General features: G+C 34.4%; 1 protein-coding gene across 2 annotated transcripts in view; it reads left to right on the top strand.

The window, feature by feature from the left end:
• The window catches only part of LOC105146727 (uncharacterized), a 32,215-nt gene that overhangs the window by 3,664 nt on the left and 7,411 nt on the right, over positions 1–21,140 (top strand). The gene's annotated exons all lie outside the window — the stretch shown is intronic.

Raw genomic sequence — 21,140 nt, 5'->3', positions numbered from 1 at the left:
TATAATAATCGTGCATCTCTTTATAATTATACTTCTGACAATGAGAGCGTACAAAAATTGCATATCTATTAAAATTTGAATCTAATTTTCTAAATATATAATTAAAAAAAAAATTACTTCTTGCGATATTAAAATATAAATGCTACAATAATATTAATAAAAACTTTATATTAGACTTATTTTTCAGCTTTTGATTGAATTTATCTTATTTTGTTTAAAAATACATTTCTTTTTTGTTTGAATCATATCTAAATTTCCATGAATTACAGCCAACACAGAAATTAAACTCATTATCTCATTATTACGATTTTAACTGTCGAACCCTCATTAATGAATTTCTATCCAAGACGGCGCTATCTCCGTTATGAGGATGGTGTGTCCTACGAAACCTTAAGTAACATCTCGTCTTTTCGTATGTGTCACCATGCTGCTCGTATTAAATTTCAATCTGTTACATCTACGTGCCCTCCAGCTGAGATGTTTTAGTTCGGGAACGCCGCGGATGGGACGATGAAGGAGAACGTGGTCTGATTAGTTGAGTTATTTGCCAGGAGAAGAGGCGCGACCGACGTTCCATGCTTCGTCGGTAATTCTTGCTGGATACCTTTTCTACAAAAAAGCCACGAATCTACGAGTGTTTTTCCCGACGCCTTGTTCCAGGCGTCTCATCAGTCACGTCGGTGGGTGCCAAAGCGGCGTCAACCCAGCAGACTCCTCCAAGACGCCGATGTGTCAATTAATCCCTGCATCCCTCGGGATAGGACTAGGCTAGAAGCTGGATTATCATCATCCTCACGCCACTATCTTCCGTCCTTCGTCTTACACCCTCCTGCGGGACGGCCATTTTCGTGACCGAACTGCTTCTTACTAAACTACGTCGGGTTGCGTTTCCGTCATTAATTAATATAGCGGTGATACTTGATGTCGCTAATAGTCTAGCGGTGATACTTGATGTTCGCAAAATTATTAAATAAAATTACGACGTAGTTTTAGACTTGTACAAACGGAGTGAAAATAACGGGAGTGAAATATAAGAGTGGATTTTCTAAAAGCCTATGGCGAGACACAAATATCGGTAAGCGGAGAGAAACTGAGGGAAAGGAGGGCATAAAGACTCGATAACGAAAGAAGGGTGGAAGCGAATTGACTATACTTGGCGATTCCATGATATAGGTGATTGAGCGAGCGGGGCTTTACCCTTCGGGAAAGAGCGCAGTACGAAAAGAACGGAGCATCTAATTTAAAGATTCATTGGCAAGTAAATCCTCACTGAATTAGAGATAACTCTCCTAGAAAATCCCAACTGCTATGATATTCCACAATCCACTGTCTCTAACATTGCTCACGGAAAAGAAAAGAGTCTTACAACAATATTTATAAAAATAAATTCAATGTATAATAAAATACATCAAAAATAATCTTTTTTATATTCGCTGATATAAATGATAAATCTGCGCTAATCACGTTCTCCCGATTAAAAGTACTGTTCATAATATATTATAAATAAAAATCATTTTTTACTATTAACTTATTGTTAATCGTTATTAAATCACTGGTGACATAGGTATAAACAAATTTTATATTACTTCTAAATTTACTAAATTTACTTAAAAAAAAACTCGGCAGATTAAAGGTTATACGGTACGCAACGTTTGATATATGCTTACAAATACATATTACAGTCGCTACCATTCAAACAGCGAGGAGTGTTAACAACCGTTGTGCGAGATGATTGCAAATATTCGATGCGGAGTCCGTTCAATCTGGCAAGACGAATTATAGAAAGGAAGAAACGTAGTTCTCATACGTTCTCATACATACAATCTTCCCAACTTGCACATTGGCGCAAAACATCTGGAAGAATAACGCCGCATAAAATATTCCAGATTATCCCCCAAACCGTCTAAGTATGACGCTCCACAGCTGCAACAGAGGGTTACAGTAGCAAGATGCGGGTGGCTCACCCGTTTGCACAAAGCTCAAATAATAAACACGGTATAACAAATTGATAATCTGAAACCCCATAATCGTACGCATGTTTCGGCCCGGAATCTGTAGCCCGGCACTAAAAGAAGTTTCCACGCTCGTTGTTACGCCAAATGGAGCGCTATAAAAGCGTGGGGTTCGTATCGTTGTACTTCTCTCTGTCTTTCTCTCTCTTTCTCTCGCTTTCTCCTTTTTTATTATCGTTCCTTCTTGTTCCAAATAAAATTGTAAATTGTTATAATGTTTTAGAATGATAAGAGATTTTTACGTTATTTAATATGACGGGATAAATAAATTATTAATCTTCTTGTCTTCTTTTGTGGAGAAGATAATATAATATAATATAATGCAAATATATATCTACGTATGTATATGTAATACATGATCAGGAACATAATACGAACCAATTGGTGATATTCGACGATGTTCCATAAAGAAAGTGAAACAACCGCGATTTTCTGCGACAATAATAATTTTATGCAAATGTTCGAAGGTGAAGCTCTCTAGAATGGCGATGATATTGTCAGATAGACATCTCTCGCCATGCTTTTCGTATATTCCCCTTTCTAGCAGGGAATAAAAGACGTTTGAGGGTTCCTATATCTGTTATTCTACTCGTAAAAGGAAAGGAGGTGTAAAAATTTAAAAAAAGCGATAACATATGCCAGAGGGTCAACTATAAATCGTAAAAATAAATATTTATATTACCATTAAAAAAATCTTATTTCTCATTAAATGAATCAGTGACGTTGTTAATAACCATTCTAATTATTTGTGCTAACTCTGTGTACAACACAAAAAATTATATTAACATTTTTTAGTCACGTTAACTAAAAGTAAAATCTGCTTTCACTAAATTTCTCTGATTTGTGTAATATTTTACATTCTTTCTAACATAAATAATCCTCTCACTTGTCTGCTTCGCAATATTTTTATATTACATACATAATTTTGTATTTTATACATAAAAAATTTGTATATAAATGATTTTTTTTTATATAAATGCAATTATTTAGACGAGATATAGAAATTTGTTTACAGAAATAACCAAAATGTCTAATTTATTTAAAAACGTAATTTAAAATTACGTAACGCGAGTACATTGATCTCTCACGATCTGTATTTAAAGAATCCTGACTGCCAGTAATAAATTGCCAAACTGTTTATAAACCGTTTAAGCATTAACATGGGATGGGAGTGAGAATCTGAAAGGAACTTCAGCCGTAAAGTAAAGGGAGAGACGATGAGAGTTATGATGGATGGAGAGGTGGACAGGTCACGAATATCACATGACAATAAAAAAAAATTGTTATCTATTTTTTCAATATCTTTTATGTTTTGAAATTTTGATATATATATAATTTTAGAAACTTTGCACAGTGATATGACTAAGATTTTCGCATTTTAAGAAAACAGTTCAACCTAATGCCTCTTAGGCATAGTGCAAACAAGATATGCCTTTAACGTGATAGATTATCTACAGCCGTAACTTTCGCGAACCATTAGATATTTCCTATTGTAAATCCGTAGATCTAGAGATAGGTGACTCGGCAGGGCAGTTGCCATATTCTTTTTGTCACTGCATCCCGGAAGATCTCGCCCCCGCTCACGCTTTATATTAAAAATGAACTGTCGCTTCCACTGACGACATGGACGGGTATTTGACTGTACTACCGCTTTTATTTGATAAATCGCGGCGCGACCTCCTCTCTCGGTCATCTGAATTTCTAATGCATTATTTTTCCCGGTCGGAACCATCCGCCTGGCTACGTCGAGTCGCGAGGGTGAATCGCGCCACGCCAGACAGGGATGTCGGGTGGCTGAAAGAGCGATTAAGGATAAAGCAGTGGAAAAGCGACCGAAGAAATAACGGTCTGATCCGAGCGAGCTCGGAAACTCCTGACTTTTAGTTATCACGATGATTACCATTAACTTTTATCGTAATTTGAGTATCACGTAATCGCCAAGAGAAAGTTGGATTATTTCGAGCAATCGCTTGGCACGCTTCACGTCTGATTAGAGTTTTGCCAACCTTCTTTTGCTAGAAAAATGAGGATCAACAAGTTTGCAATGATTTTAACGTTTCATAACAGGTAATATACTGTCTTCAATGTTACCTGTCATAGACAGGTTCTTGTAGATTTCCTGCGGTCCACTCGGATTTCGCTGTAAACTTTCTAAACGATTAATCAAACTATAAAATTAGAAAAAAATATTTTAGATATCTTATCAATACGTAATGTCGAGTGAGATACAAATATAAATTTAATATCGTCATTTCAAAGCACGTGTATAAAATAATTTGGATTTGAAAATTGTTCTACCTCCTTCCTATCTGTTAACCCCCTCTTCTTCCTGGAGTGGATCAACCAAAACCTGTTGCCTGTAATGGGCCTCACAGAGCGATAAAAAGTTTTCAACTCTACAGGAGCAAAAGCCTACATTTCTTCTTCGCCGACAGTTTAGCTTCATAATGCAAAGTCGCGAGTCATTCGGTGATCAAAGTGCCGCTCTCTCTCTCTTTCTTTCTGTTGGGTGAGTGGGTACGCTTTCAAAAGCTATTCTGACGTTTCTTTGAGTCGCCATCAGATGTAACATCAGGACATTGACACAAGGAAGCACCGTTTTGCAAGACAAGAGACGGTAGGACCACAGCGAGCGAGGTGATACGACATGTCCTTTTGATTCGCCTCAACGATGGAGAATTGCATCCTTTGGGTGAGCAAACTGCGTTTGAATTGCTGGAGGATCAGACCTCAATTTATAATTTTGCGATTTTAATTTAAGTTTGTCGACAATTCAATGTAAAAGAAACAGAAAACAAATTTTGATTTTTTTTATGTAAGTCAGATGCTCGTTACTTTTGCGAATTTGCTTATAATAACCTATTAAATTAAAAAGACTATTTTATTGTACCACGAAATGGACCACATTTTACATTTTTTTCTCGTTGTGTATTATTGGACTCTTAACAGATTTACTAAGAATTTTCTTATGACTTTGTTAATTTTTGATTTTGATGAAAAATGACTCGCAGCGTATTACACAGAAAGAAGAAATTTTATGTTAAGGAATTGTAAGAATATTGTAAGATTATGTACGAATTTTTAATTTAGAACGATATTTATATTATTGTAAGATTGCATTGAAAATGACTCGATTGGAGTTGAAACGTTTGTTTTATTTTATTTTATTTTAATTGTTTTGTATTAGTTTTGCTTATTTAAATTATAATTCTTTTATACGTTATTGGTTCTTTGCCCTTCTTTTATACTACCTTTTGTTTATAAGTACAGAGCCTTTTTTATTACTTTTAATTTGATTTTTTTAATGGTAAAAAAACAACTTTTATATCGCGCGCGAGAATTATTTATAAACATTCGACGAATTCACGCAATTTTTAATACAAGGACTGCATTAAATCTACAAATTACCATAAACGCGGTTTGTCCGAGATCTTTTTTTGTTAAATATTGCCAGTCTACAGACAAATACCGTATTAACGCAGATTTAAAATTAACTTGACAATTTTACGTGGACGTTTACAACCAGTGTGGACTATAAGTACTTTAGGGTACATTAGCTCCGAAAGCAATGGAGAGCTCACCCTACCTTATCTTCTTTTCTTTCGTGAAGACAACGCACGGTTACGCTAGGGTGGACGCTGTAGGTCTAACGGAAAGAGAGAACAGTAGAAAGAGAGTGGGTGGCAAAGGGGAAATCGTCGACAGAAAGGAGTGGGACTGTCTAGAGTAATTAGCTAGCCAGACCAAGCCAATATCGCGCTGAAAGATTTTCAACTCCCCGACGTCAACTTGGAACCGTCGCGACGGGAAAATCCGGCTCGAGCCACTCTGTTTATAAAATGTCAGGACGTCAATAAAAAGTCATGCTACGTGAAGCATAGATAATATCAGGGGAAAGAGAAAGAGAGAGAGAGAGAGAGAGAGAGAGAGAGAGAGAGAAAGTGAATGGAAAATTCCATAAGTTTATTAACAACTTAATTGTACAAAAAATTTCTATTAGATATTTCCGATTTCCTGTGTCGTTTTAAATAACTGTATACAAAAGTCTTATACGAAGAATCCCAAGTGACCTTCTTCTGTAATATTTTTGAGAAAAGTTATTTTCTTCTTGAGAAGAGAAACATGCGTATCGCGATCTCTAACTTTCTTACACAATTCAGTCGATTTAAATATGTGAGTATAGAAATGTTTGTGAATTATTCCTTGTATCTGTTTTATATATTATCATATGTTCTTGTTATATATTAGAAAAATCAACTTTTTTATTGCAATAGAACCATTTCAATTCTAATATACAATACATATCAAAATCACATCACTATGCTATCAATTATTATTTAATATTATATTTAATAAACTACTGTTTCTTTGTGTGCATTCCTATATATCATCTTTAGTCTTTATTTGAATATATATAATGTTACTATGAAATTAAAAATCTACATAATGACACAATCTTATGTCTTTGTTGTTCTACAGTTAAACAGTTTAAGACGAATTATTTAAATGAAGATGTGTTGCGATTGCATTTTTCTGTTAATAAACGAGCTGACGATCGAACGTCTCCGCTCGGCTGTTCCTTTATGTCTGTATTTTCTTCACGGAGTGGCCGAATAGAATCCTTAGGCATGGCAAAATAATGGAAAGAACAATTCCGGAATTGGATGTTAGTGCTCAGGTTCAATCGATTGTCAGGATGACAGTCCAAGCATGACTCGCGAATTCGTAGGAAACCTCCCGCGCGAAACTCTGTACACGCTGGACGTGGCTGACCAGCCGGCCGACTGACGGACGGCTGACTGCCTTTCTGATTGATGATCGCTACTGGACTCTCTCCGCCGCCATGCATACCCTACCAACACATCCTCCTCCGTTCTTCACGGGCATCCACCATCCCCCGAGCGTAGCGCGAGTGCCAGCCTTCACCCTCTCCGTTCGCTGGACGCGTCGACTCATTCCCAGAATCGCACCTCTACCCTAATCTTTTTACATTGCTCGAATAACACCTTGTTCTCGAGCCAACTCACTCAGAAATGCAAAATTTAAATTGTGACTTGATATTATTAATACATTGATAAACATATCTGAAATAGCAGATAAATATCACTTAAATTTAAAAATATATATGTGAAAATTATTATTTAAACAATAATTTTTTTTTTTTTTTGTTAAATTCATTATTATATCGATTTTTTGTGCAGCATACTTAAAAAAAATACAGAGATCTTATTATAACCTTTAATTGAGAATAAAATATGTATATGCTGTGCGTATGTGTGTGGGTATATGTTACGTACATATGTATATATTAAAATTAAAGAATATGCTATTTTCTTTATTGATTATTTGCACGAAGAGATATTTTTACGTAAAAATGTACCAATTATTACCATGCCAATAGTAATTAATATTTTCTTATATATTATAGTTTAATATAAAAATGATAAAAAAAGCCAATCAATCGATATCTAAAAAATTATAAATATATATAAAATCAAGGGCTAACGAGTCAATCGCTGGTTTTTATAATTAAAAACTTTTAATAATAAATTCAGATATAATTCATAACAAACGTTTCTACCTATTATTAAATCGTTATCGATGGGAACTATCGCAAATCTTCAAAATTGTCAATACAAGTTAGAAGTCAATATATAAAATCGATCTTTTTTAAATAGATGATTTCGCAAACAAAGTAAAAAAATATATTACATTAAAAATATCTACGTAGTAAGTGAAATACTATGCAAATTTATATATCCATAGTTATCATCACGCAATAATTTACAAAAAGAAATAAAGGATATTCCAAAAGATAAACCGGAAATATGTGGTTTGAGCGTGACAAAGCACGCCCATACTATTTAATTCTTAATCGAGTAGAATTCGCGTATGGATGACCCGACACGACCAGCGAAGAAGCAGTTACAAGTGAATGGATCCACCCTCATACCCCGCAGCGCCCCACCACCATGTAGCCCATCGCCCACTTCCTTTCATTGGGAGCAATATTTCTTTTCACGAGTCCCCTCGCAGGGCCTTTATCTAACAAGGAGCAAATCATTTCCCTATTATTTGCTCGCTATCGCACTCTCGCTCTTCCAGACTTCCTCTTCTGGATTCGTTTTACTCGACCGAGTATTCGGGCTCTTTATCCCCTCTTTCTTCCACTTGTCGTTGCGTTTTTCTTGTCACTATATTTCTTGGAGACCATCCAAACCTTTCCATTGCGGTGCTTTTACTCTACTCAGTACTTATTTTAGAGCTTTATTTCATATATCTTCGTTTTGCTTTGTCTCCGCTTCGTATATTCACATTAATTTAAAGAATATTACTAATAAGAAATAAGAATTAAAGGCCCGTAATAGTCGAAGCTGGATCTTTGATTCTTAAATAATTCAATGTGATTTTATATGTATATACAATATATGTACATACATATATTATATTTGTAATCATTTTGAACTGCGCGCCGAAATTTTATCGGACTTAAAAACGCAGCTAAACTACTGAAATAATATCACAATTAAATTTTTATGCTCAATAGATATTTATTAAGGAAATCTTAATATGCTAGATTTTTAGATATATATGCATGAACATAAAATTCACATTGAATTATTTAAACATAAAAAATTCAACTTCAATTATGGACCTTTAATTCCTATTTCTTGGTTGTGTTCTCATAAGTATAATAAGATTCTTATTGTTTAAAAAATGTTATAATATTCCATTTTTATCTTAATGTTTATGTATTGAACTATCTCTGGATATACTATATTAAAATAAAATAAACCTTATGTTTTATCGTATTTATATAAAACTTCCTTCATTTCAACGAAACTGAATAAAGGAGGTTGGAACAAAGCTTGAAATTCTACTGATCAATCTCGAGAAGATAACTTTCCGTTCGCGGCATTTCTCCCTCGACAGAAGTTTTCTCTCGTAAAGTTTTTCTTTTCCTTTTCCTAAACACAGATTCAACAGCAATTCTTTTTTACAAATCTTCAAATTATGTTGTACAATATCATTTAATATTCTGTAAATGTGCCTACACATATTTCCCGAGTTATTACCGTGTAATTATAAATTATTTTATTCAAAAATGTTAATGTTTGTGATAATAATATAATATAATAATATAATAAGTGTACAAAACTTAATTTATAATCTCACTTTTGCGATAGAGGAAGAATTCAATCGTAATGAAGTTCCTACACGCCCTACGGAAAGTACACGAAGCTTGTAAGAGAGAATTGATCTCACGATGGTGTTTGAGTCAGTCTAAAGGGGTGGCCAGTGGTCGGTTTAAACAATTATCACGAGGGTTGACCACGTGCACGAGTCGACACGGGTGGTAAATTATTACACACGGGGTTGCTTAGGACGTACTGGACTCTCTAGAGCTCCAGAGTTCAGACTACATTAGCATTATCGCTAAAGATCAAAATCTCTTAAAAGTCACTTTCTAATAAAAGAAATATTATATATAATACTTTTAAATATATATCATTAGATGAAAATAAAATAAAACATAAAATTGTATTAAATATTAGAAAACTTTTTTTACCATTTTTTATTAAAAACAGGATACAACAATCGCTTAAAGTATTATTGAGAGTAACTATTGTATACTTTTTATTTCACACAATTAATATTTATTATTTATTTATATACGGATATGCAATAATAGCAAATTTTGTGATCTTTTATCAATATTGTGTAAAATAATGTGAAATACATTATTTTATATGAAATCTTTATACGTGTAGAGAATTGATTCCAATACAAGTACTACATGTTACTATTCATCCGCTATGTTACTGAATTGCGCTGCATAAGAATCGCACGGGAAGGAGTTGTGCTCGTAAATCCAGTCGCGCTAGAGAAAACTTGTATATCTCCGTTCTCCGAGATGAAGGGTGAGACACAGGGCGAGTGTCCTTTATAGCATTGTTAACAACTAATGTATGCGGCTCGGATCTCCAAAACCCTCTCGCATTTAACATTCTTTAACATTATTATACACATGGCGCCCGTCTGAGTACTCTCCATGTATCCATCCTCCCCCTCTCCGTCACCCTTTATCCCAAGACCGACCCTTCGTGCCCTCCGGGACCGATTTTTGTCAGTTTTATTTAACTGCAACCACTGAATCCCTTTTCCATCCTTTCCTGCTTTCTTTCTGTTCTCGCACCCTTTATATCTTCGAGACGAGAAGCTTTCTCTTTCTCTTTTTTAAGATGCCAGGCACGTTTTAGGACTTACGATCAGCGCCGTAATTTCGACGAACAAGTGGCGCTTACTACTTTCTGATGCGACTTTAGGAGCGCACAACGAGAGACACTTGGAAATAATATATCCTATAAATAATCTAGCTGACGTAATGGACTCTAAAATCTGAATATAGTCAATAATAATTTGAAAAGTTGTTTCATGTCTTGGATAATTTTATTCTGCATGGAATTAGAAAATATATACTGTGATTCGTATTTACACCTTATTTTTATCAATAAATTCGCATATTTATTTCTTATTTATAAATACGCACATTAATTAAAAGTGAAGTATAAATATAGATTTATGCATATTTTTATTACAAAATCTATAGAGAAAAAAATTAAATGGATAAAGAAATCAGACCGTTAGTAGTCGCACGTTCTCGTAATCATTGTTACTATTCTCGCCGATTAATTAATCGCCATGTTCAGCGGAAATTGATAATTAAAACTGCTTTCGAAACGGTTCTTTTGGCGTTTCGCTGTAAGTCAATCATGTGATTTTGTAATTACCTGAAATGCTGGTGTACAGTATAACGAACGTTCTTAAGAAATTCATGTAATTAATAACCCACTCGTCTCATGATAAAACGAAGAAAAAAATCAGAAAAGGAAACCTTGCGTTGCCGCTGGGTCGAGACTAATTAAAGGTAACTCGTAATATTAGTTAATTTATTGCTGGCTGCGTATAAACGTCACTTCCTATTGGCCGCGCGGACGGCCTGATGCATGTTTAGAACCAAACTTCTCTTTCGGTAGACGTTTTTCTCGGCTAATTCGAATAATCGGCAAGATTTCTGTTCATTCGTTATGTCAGACGTAATAACTCATAGTAACGCGATTAATGAAACGTGTCTCTAAGTTTAGTTTTGCTTCTACATACACGGCAGGCAGGAACTGAATTTCGACAAATTACGTTACGCATTATTTTTACGCATAAAAAGTACATACCAGAACTATATTTCATGCTATGCATTATGCTTCATAATTTTCTCTTTTTAATATTTTCGTCATTTATAATGTGATTATAATTTTAATTTTACCTCTTATAATATAATATACAATGCAGTGTAAAATTATTAATTTTTTTTATATATCAGTGTATTAATACGTTGTATATTAGATATATTAATTTTTTTACGAGATGAGTTTTCCATTAGAATTTATTTCATAAAAATTAATATTATTTAAAGAGGTTTTTATGTAGCTCATACTTAATTAAGAAAAGTAATGTTTAATTAGTATAGATGATGGCCAAATATGCCTATAAACACACATATGCGAACTTAGCAAAGAAAACGGCGTGCACAAATTGCTCATGGTTATCGACCATATACTTCTCTTTTCAAACGAGTCGACCCAGCTGACAGACGCCTAATTACTGCGATATTGATCCGTCGAAACTCGAAACATCGCGTACGATTCTTCATTCTCTCAAACACGACTACGCGTAGAATATCGTCCCCAATGTTAGCCAATGTAATAATATCATGTTAATATTTAGGCTCGTTTACCTACGTAATAATACATAATACATATTTAATAAAACTTGATATTCAATATCCGAAATTATTTGATCTATCAAATTATTAATGTTACATAATAAATATAAGAATATATATGAAAATATGCGAAAATTTAAAGTATAATGCATACTTAGTTGAAAATTATTAATACATTATAAAAAAGTACAATTTACATTTTATTGTAATAATAAGGTAACTGAGTCTTATATGGTTTACCAAAGGTATACGATTTTTTTTCAATTTTTTTACTGAGTTTAAAATTGAAAATTGATCAGATTAAAAAAAGGAAATATTTCTGAACATTAAAAAAAAGACATTTCGAATAATTACAAGGGTGCTATAAAAATTTTAAGAAAAAGTAGCATTTAGGTCATATTTGATACATATGGTCTAACTATATGTTTTTCTCTTTTTTATAAAAAATATTAGAGAAATAAAAAATAAATTAATCTAATGTTATTTTTATAAGATTATAAGTTTATTTCTTTATTAATATATTTACTTTTTAATATGTAAGAACAAACAAACAATACACAAACAAGAACTATTTTTCAAACAATTTATTTATCTTATTTACTTATTTACTTACTTCCACAATGATTAGCAAATAATTAGAAGTCATAGTCAAGAATAACAAAAGTACCTAATGAAAAATAACCGATGTATGTACACTCAGTATGTCTAGGTTGGCAATATTGGTTTTATCTTACAAAGAGTTTCCTCTCTTTGTTTTTAAACAAAATGTTGTAACAAAAATATAACCGAAATATAATGTTGTAAAATATAAATACACAGCTACAATAATATAAACTATGAAAATTAACAACTATCTCTTGACAGTCATAAAAAGCAATTACTTATCTACGAAATATTACATCATACTACAGCATTCTGCATTTTGCTTCACTGACAATAACGAAATGAACAAACTAAGCAATAAATTGATCGAGTCAAACGGACAGCCTGCACGACTTATTAGTGCTATCTGTAGAATTCACCGTGTAATTATCCATCAAACAGCGAGTAGGTCACATATTGGATATTACAGCATATAAACTTAGAGTCCGGTTATGTTAACACATAATAATTAGCGATGTCTAATATAGAAAGATATATTACTGGAACGTAGAAAACTTTTATGATCCCTTATCTGTATAAAATTCCATTCTTAAATATACTATAATTAAATGTTTTGGCATGTTACGATTCTATCGTTCATCGATGAGCTAAAACGTTGGCCTGAAGCATTGCCTTAGCAATGGATCACGATATGACGATAACTCGCAAATTCTTTGGCACCTCTGATGAGCTGACCACTTTAAATATGTAAAAAGTATTTTTCGATAATGTTCAACAATGATATTTCAGAAGATAACAAAGAAAAAGATATAGGTATTCAAAACGACACAACAACACACAGTAATAAAAACAAAATGCTAAACAAGACAAAGTAGGACAGAACAGAACTTTCTGGATATGAAATTGCCATTGTCACATAACGAGGAAATGTTTTTAAAGTATTCGGTCAGAATATCAAGAAGATACAAAATTTACGAGGGTTGGGTTGCAGAAGATGAAAGAAGTAGAGGGGCTCTTATTTTCTCGCGACGGTTTACATGGACGTTGGGGTAAGCCGCGAAGGATTTAAAATTTGTAAAGATTAAAATAAACTTTTTATCCGGCTGCGACTTCTCGGTCCCAGAGGAGAAGGTGGAGGAAGAGGGGTTGGAGACGACGGCAGTAGACAAGAAGCTTGCTCCGGGACAAGAAGCTCAGAAGAGCTCGGAAAAAGGCGGTCGTAACGCGAATGGAGGATGTAATGAGAATCTCTCAACTCGAACCATAATTCAAAAAATTGTTGAAGGATTCTACGTTCTGTGCCGCAAATTGTCGTGAAATTAGTTTCGAATTTGTTCCTTGGGAGGAGTACGGCACTTGCGATAGAAGTGCTTTAAATATTTATGAGAGCGGAACTAAAATACATAAAATTGTTATTAATATCGATTTTATAACTGTTTGCACACACGCTTGAGAAATATATATAAATTGAGTATACTTGATCCAAGATTTTAATATATTTAAACCCCGGGCTTAATCCAGGATAACGTCCATATGTAATTCTAATTTATTTTTACCCCCAATTTGCCTATGTGGTGAAACAAGAGGAAATTGATCCGGGAAAATCAGGAACCGTTATGTATTTTGATCATCATTGGATTATTTTAATCACATTAGTGTTCGAACATCGGGGCACACCGACATCTCGTTACGAAAAGGTGCGCTCACAAAATCAATCTCGCGTCTAATGGAAAGATGGCTTTTCATCCCCCCTGGAGACCACTCCCGTTTCACATACCGAGCACCCTATATCTTAAGTATTACTGTTATTTTTCGGTCGTTTTTTTTTTCGATGTAATACTATATTTTTTGATGAAACCTTTTCTAAAGTATATTATTTTAACAATTGTATTTAACATATATAACTAAGTATTTTTTTGCATAGAGATTTTTAGGGTAAACATTCTTTTTTAATTTTTTCCTAGATATCATAATTTTTTCTTGAAACATTTAAAATGTCGCGTCATTATCGCAACACACTACAAATTGCTAAACATTGACATTCAATCTGCGAAAAAAAAAATAATAATATGCGCTAGAAATTGACTTCCTTTGTTACATAAGCCGTTATTTAAATAATGTTGCGCTAGTAATTATAAAGAAAAAAATATGTAAAAAGGCAAAATATTCAAGCGTATACATTCCAAGAATATGCGGCAATCACAGAATTAGTTCCAACCAATTGCAGATCACGGAACAAAAACACCAATTGAATTGTTTGTTAGGTAACTTATATGAACCTTGTTGCGTAATTATTTCGTATATGTTGTATGTCGTCGCTAAGCAGAGAGTTGTTAAAAACGGAAAATTTCTTCACTTACAGTTACATAATTATTTGCAAAATAAATATCTTATACAATATTGTTATAAACAATATAGCATGTTCTGAACTACAGATGATTGATAATATTGCGATCGACATCAGCTTCCAAGAACTCGTCAATACTAAATAGTCGTCACGAAATCTCGTGAGTTTTTATATTACGAAATAACATTTAATGCTATCACATAGTGAACCCAGAAATATCATTAATCAAAGATCATATCCCTTCAATTATGACTCATGCTACCGCAACTTTTGCGAACATTTTTGAACGAGCTAGGGCAGGCTTACATCTTTAGGTACACTTGTATGTATGTATAATCTTTTATCGCGTAGATCAACATGAGATGCGAAACTGCCGCGTTCGCCAGTCGTGCACGAAGAAGTCGAATGTGCCTCGTCGTACCACCCCAATGATTGCAGGTTGCATCGGCAACGCCTTCTGACGTATCCAGCCAGTCTGAACCACGCATATGTACGTTTTGCCTTTCTTTCACCACGGGAGAGATCCCTGCGTCCAATTTTCTTGCACGAAGGGCCGCTCGCCGTCTCGCCCACCATAATCACAGGTTGGCGAACCTGTGCACGTCCAATATGGCCGCCGCGGTGGTTGGTGCGGAGCACCAACGTTGCCGTGTCTTCGGCAGCACCAAGCCAGAGTACGGCGACGGCGACGGCTCGCGATGTTGCCAACAACTTTTTTCGAACACGCAAATCTTCTCGTGCCGCTTTTATATCTTTTTCCTACCATCACTGTTCTTCCGTTCTTGTATTTCTATCCTTTTTCATGCTTCCTCTCCCCCTCTTTCCTTCTTCTTTTTGTCTATTCTACATGCTAGCTAGCTCGGCGACTCCTCTCTTTTTCCGTCATTACAACAAGATAACTATATAAAAAGTTATGCTAATATCTGAAGTGCTATTATGCCAGACAAAAACCAAGTCAGAAAGATGTGGACATACAATGATACAATCATGAGTCAAAGCAAACAAAGACTTCGTGATAATAAATATTGTATGATTATATTGTTCTTTATTAAAATTAACGCTAAATTATGATTAAAAGAATGCATAGTGCAGTATTTTGCATTACTCTTCTTTAGGGTGCCTCTACATAATTCGCAAATCGCAAAACGTAGTTCGAGAAACACATGAAAACCAATTCCATGCAATGAAAAAACAAACGCAAATATTTATTCTGCATTTGTATTTACAAACTACGTTTTGCGATTTGCGAATTATGTAGAAGCACTTTGCTTTTTGGGGAAAAGAAATATAATATTTATATAATCCTAAATAAATATAATAGACCCTATTTCGCTATTTTACATATGTTATACCAGCTCACATCAATATTTTGACTGTCACACTGGAAAATAAAAGCTTTAAATTTAAATATGGCTCAATTTGATTGGTAATATCAATGTTCTAAATTGTCGCATAATAGTACAATGCTAGAATCAATTCCTCTGAACAACAACCCTATCAGCAAGTGAGGTAGCCACTTGAACGTAGCGATGGGGTTCCAGCCAAACTGGAACAGGAAGGTACGAAATATTTTGCGGCCGTGGTCGGTGGTCGGCCGCAGTTCTTGTTTTGCTCACTGTTAATTGATTATAGCTCGTATCCAACGCAGAGGCCGCAACCCCCGACAGCCCACCAAAACCAAAGCAGCCAAGAGCCCTTCCTGCCAGCCATTCCACTTGGACTCCCTTCATTCTGTTCCCGTGCGTTTAGTTTTGTTCGTTGCCCCTCACCCATACCCGTCCTACGTCTTGCTGTAAATCTGTAATGAGCCACAGTTTATGCCGATTCCACCTTCTAGTCTTCCCTCGCTTATCCGCCACAAATTACCCAATGGCGCATTAAATACCTACTTTATTCTTACGCGATGAATAATTCTTCCATCGCTTCAAACAAGCGTAGAACATTATAATGTAAATTTTTTTGTATTAATACTATTTCCAATGCCAATTTGATTTGAAGTAGAAAATGGAAAATTGAAAATTGATTTTTCAATTTGTAAATATTTGTAAAATCCAATAAAAAATAAATTCAATAAAATATAAAATTTTATTTTATAATATATGCTGTTTATACATAAATATTATTGATAAAAGAATTTTATTGAAGCAATACATTCGATATAAATTTTAAATTAAACAAATTATTTTACCACCATAAAATTGTGAGACGGTCGAAAATTAATATTACATTTAATAAGATGTTATATAATTACGGTTTTTTAAAGCAGATCATTCCCTAGAATACAGATTTGCAATGTTCAGCGAGCTTAAAACGCTGGAAGGCATCCGAAACGATCAAAAAGTTATCGATCACGGTAACCTTCCACGCTGACCGCCGTCTACCTGTTTCGGACACGTCAAAGCACGGACATGGAGCCGGCTGTCTTCTCGTTTGTTTCAAATTCTCGTCACTCATTTTTCATACGTTTACGCTGCCGACGCCGACGCCGTCGCGCCGCCGCAGGTTCCTCTCGATACTAAAAGAATGAGAGAAAGAGAAAAAGAGCGAGAAGGAAGACGAAGGAAAGAATGGGGAAAGATGGAGAAGAGTGAAAAGAGAGGAGAGGAAGAAGTTGAGAACGGAACGAAGAGGGGTAATCGTTCTCTTCTCCACGCTGTTCGAAATAGTGGTTCTTTCCGCCCTTTGTTCTTCCTCGCAAGTTTTCTTCCTTCAGACGCGGGAGGAAACAAAAGACAAATTACAGAGACGCCCGTCATGTGACCCTTCCCACCTGTCTATAAACGACCTGGTCCAGTCCAGAGAAAACGAGAGCACACCGAAGGCGGAAAATCTGTGATCCGGACGACTTGGTCGCATGTGTAAACTACTTCTCGATTGAAGATCTACTTTTTCCTTTTACCTTTGATAATCGTATTTTGCTAGAACATATTTCTTTATCGCTCGTTATCGTTCAATGAGGATGTCTACGAATTAATCATAAGTGTAATGGAGTAATGCAAAAATTAAGGAAGAAGCGGAGAGCGTGAGAATTTTATCAGCTGTTCGTAAATATTCGAGTGTAATAAAGACGAAAAAAATGAAAGAGACTCGAGCAAATGGAAAGCAAAATTGAATAATTGCATTATTTTCTACAGTTATTGTTTTTATGACAAAAAATAGTTTTTTTTTTTAAGTCAGAGCAATAGAAATAGCAATAAAAGCTACCAATATTGTTTATTTTATAAACAGCATTAATAGCTTTTATTACTATTGTTTTTTTATTACTATTGTTTTTAAAGATAAATGTAAAAAAAACATTGTACAAAAATTGAAATATTAAAAATATTATTCCATATAAAAATTATGTACCTTTGATATAAAAGTAATATCTATTATATTAAATAATAAAAAATGATTACAATTGATATCTATAATTTAATTATCTACAACTAAAACCTAATCTCAAATAAAAAAAATTGGAATATTGGAACTAGAAATATAGTACGCGAGAATATAAAAAACAATATACAATAATAAGCGGAACGTTAATAAAATGCTATTGTTTCGGAAATGTTGTTAAGCTTTGTTTCATCAAAGCTTGCGTTGAGATTAACACATGCTTTTAAAAAAAGTGATAGAAAAACATGGCATAACTTGCGAAGTTATGTTTCATCAAAAGGTTACATTTTAGAGTGTAAACTCATACCAACTTCCTCTTACTGATGAGAACGCGCGAAGCGACGGTTGTCAGTTTTGTCACGGACATCAGCATCTGTTTCAACGACGATTGACGAACTATTACATAAATTACATTATAACAAAGCTGTTATTTTAATATCATTTTTCACATTTTTCCTTTAACTTCCTTATTATTTCACTATTTTTTCATTAAAACAGAAAAATAGAACGTATTGTGTAAATTACAAAATAAAATTATGACTAAATCGTAGAAAGAATGACTTGTTAATTATTTATTATTAATTACAATTATTCTGTAATATTTAGTAATTGCTAATATTTTGTAATACTTTATGATATTTAATTTTTTATCCTGCAATAATTTTTTACATTGTTGGTAATAATTAGAAAAAACATAGAATTAACTTTTAAATAATTAAGAACATTGATGCTCAAATTTGAATAAAACCTACAGTAACAAAAAACATAATAAGTCTTGTGTAAAATATTTATGGCTATAAATTTATTTTACATAGCTGTGTAGCAACCGGATGAACCCATAGACAAACCTAACAGCGTGATATACGAAAATACAGATTCTATTTTCGTACTCTATCTTTCTCACCTCGCACACGATCCTGTCAGGTCACGCTCTTCATTTTGACTATGCCTTGACAGTTCGTCATCCTCTACATCATCTCGCAAGAACAAGAAGCTTGCTAGCAATGTCGACATTTTCGTCCGGAAAAAGTCGTTGTCGTTACAAAGCAGTAACGCTTGTCACTAAGTTAAATTAGCAAAGAGTGGTGTGACATGGTTATTTTACTTATAAATACTAGCAACAATATTTGATTATTATCAACAAGATATCTAACATTCTATAAAATCTCTGTGCACAAAAAGTACTGTATAATCTGAAGACTTATTTGTGTCTATTAATACTTAAGTATAAGATACAAATAATTTTTTTGTAATAATTTAAAATATTATAAAAATATTTATACAAGCTCTTTAAAAAGATATTCTACCTCTTGTTATATTATATATATATATATTTTTTTTTATTTAGTAAACGGTTTAATTTATTATATCAGGTAGTTATTTGCCATCCAAATATTGCTCCGTATTCATCCCCGGATTGAATTAAACTCCTGAAACGATTGAACAGATACAGGGCGTGGAGTGGAGTTTGATCGACAGTTTCGTCCAACCAATCGCAAGACCGAAATGCTGATGAGGCCCACGTCAATCATGCGATACTTTCATCTCGCCACCATCGCCCTCACCCTATGGAAACTCCACGTGCAGGATTTGCTAGGTTCAAAGCTTACTACATCTTCAGTCTACACCTTTCTCCCTCATCCCTGAGTGTCTTTTCTCTTTTCCATTCTTCCTCTCCCTTTCTGACCGTCTCTATCACGTACCCTCTCCGATCTTCTCCAATCGCTATACCTTCCTCTTTTTACCTTTCGTTTTCTCCACGTCTCTTTTCTTCTATCTCGTTCGATTATTCTCTTTCTCTTTCTTCTTTAACCCCTGACGACTCATCCTACTGTCGAACCACCCCTCAGCCACCCTACATCCGCTCGCACGCTATGGGGTAGTTTAGCATCTCGGCCCTACGAAACGAACCATCCTCTCCCTCGCTGCCCCCTTTACTCCAAACTGCGTCACGCCGTATCGGTTTTTTCTTCTCTCATGATACGGCGATGCGTAAAAAAGTGTAACATCCCTGATTTTTGATAAAAAAAAAAGTATCTTGACATCCAGGTGGTCAGTATCATCGATAGAATAAAATACAATATTAGCATAAAATATTTGTTTTGTATTGTTGATGTCCGCCAATGTGTTTCTTGCACTTTTAAATGATAGACAGAAAATCCAAAATAGTCAGAAAGTAATATATTGGAAAAAGTTTTTCTAAACGTTCAAAATATACGTTGCTCCTAGAGAATTTGCCAAGACACGTCTTGTTAAACAACACAAGCTCGGCAAGCCATCAAGTTTGATTGAAATATTACTCCTCGGGGCATGCAGCGAATTCTGTAATTACGATAGGCGGCTATTAATAATTGTTTACAGTTGGGTGGAAATTACTCTTACGCCACATGCCTCAACAAAGTACCGTGAGATACTTGGTCGCTACTTTCTAGACCAAATCTGCTCGAATAAACCGTGATATGCTTCCTTATACCATCCCTTCGTCTCCTCCCTCTCATGTTTTCACGTCCTCTCGATCCTGTGTGGCATTCCACTTGTTATCGCGGAACAAGTTTCTTATCCGATAACAATTAGGAGGTGTTTCACATCGACACGGAATAGTGCTGGTGGGAAACTTGCCCAAAAGTTTCTAAGGAGCCCAGTAACTCGCCGGAACAACACCAGAATGGTCCTTTTCGCCACGCGGGAATCTTCGCTTATGCATTGTTAAGGATGTCGTGTCGTCATCCCTTCCTCCTTTCTCCCTATCTCTCTCTCTTCCTCTCTATAGTCTAGGTTGCTTAAATGATCATTAATTAGGATACCATTTACTTCCAATAACAGACAAAAAGAGAGCATCGCTGCGATAAAGACAAAGCGAGTATCGGAGCGCGAAAACTTCATCGTGCTGCAAGAAATAAAATCGAAAATTAAAATGAATGATTTGCATAACGAGTTTCTTGATAAAATCTTTATGATATTTGTAAAAATATCTAAATACATGATATCTTACCCTCAATGCAAGAATAAATTATCACAG

Source organism: Acromyrmex echinatior, chromosome 2 (assembly GCF_024713525.1).
Source record: "Acromyrmex echinatior isolate Ae372 chromosome 2, ASM2471352v2, whole genome shotgun sequence".
Taxonomy (NCBI): Eukaryota; Metazoa; Arthropoda; class Insecta; order Hymenoptera; family Formicidae; genus Acromyrmex; species Acromyrmex echinatior.
The sequence above is the reverse complement of the archived record's forward strand: the minus strand, read 5'-3'. Positions and strand labels throughout refer to the sequence as shown.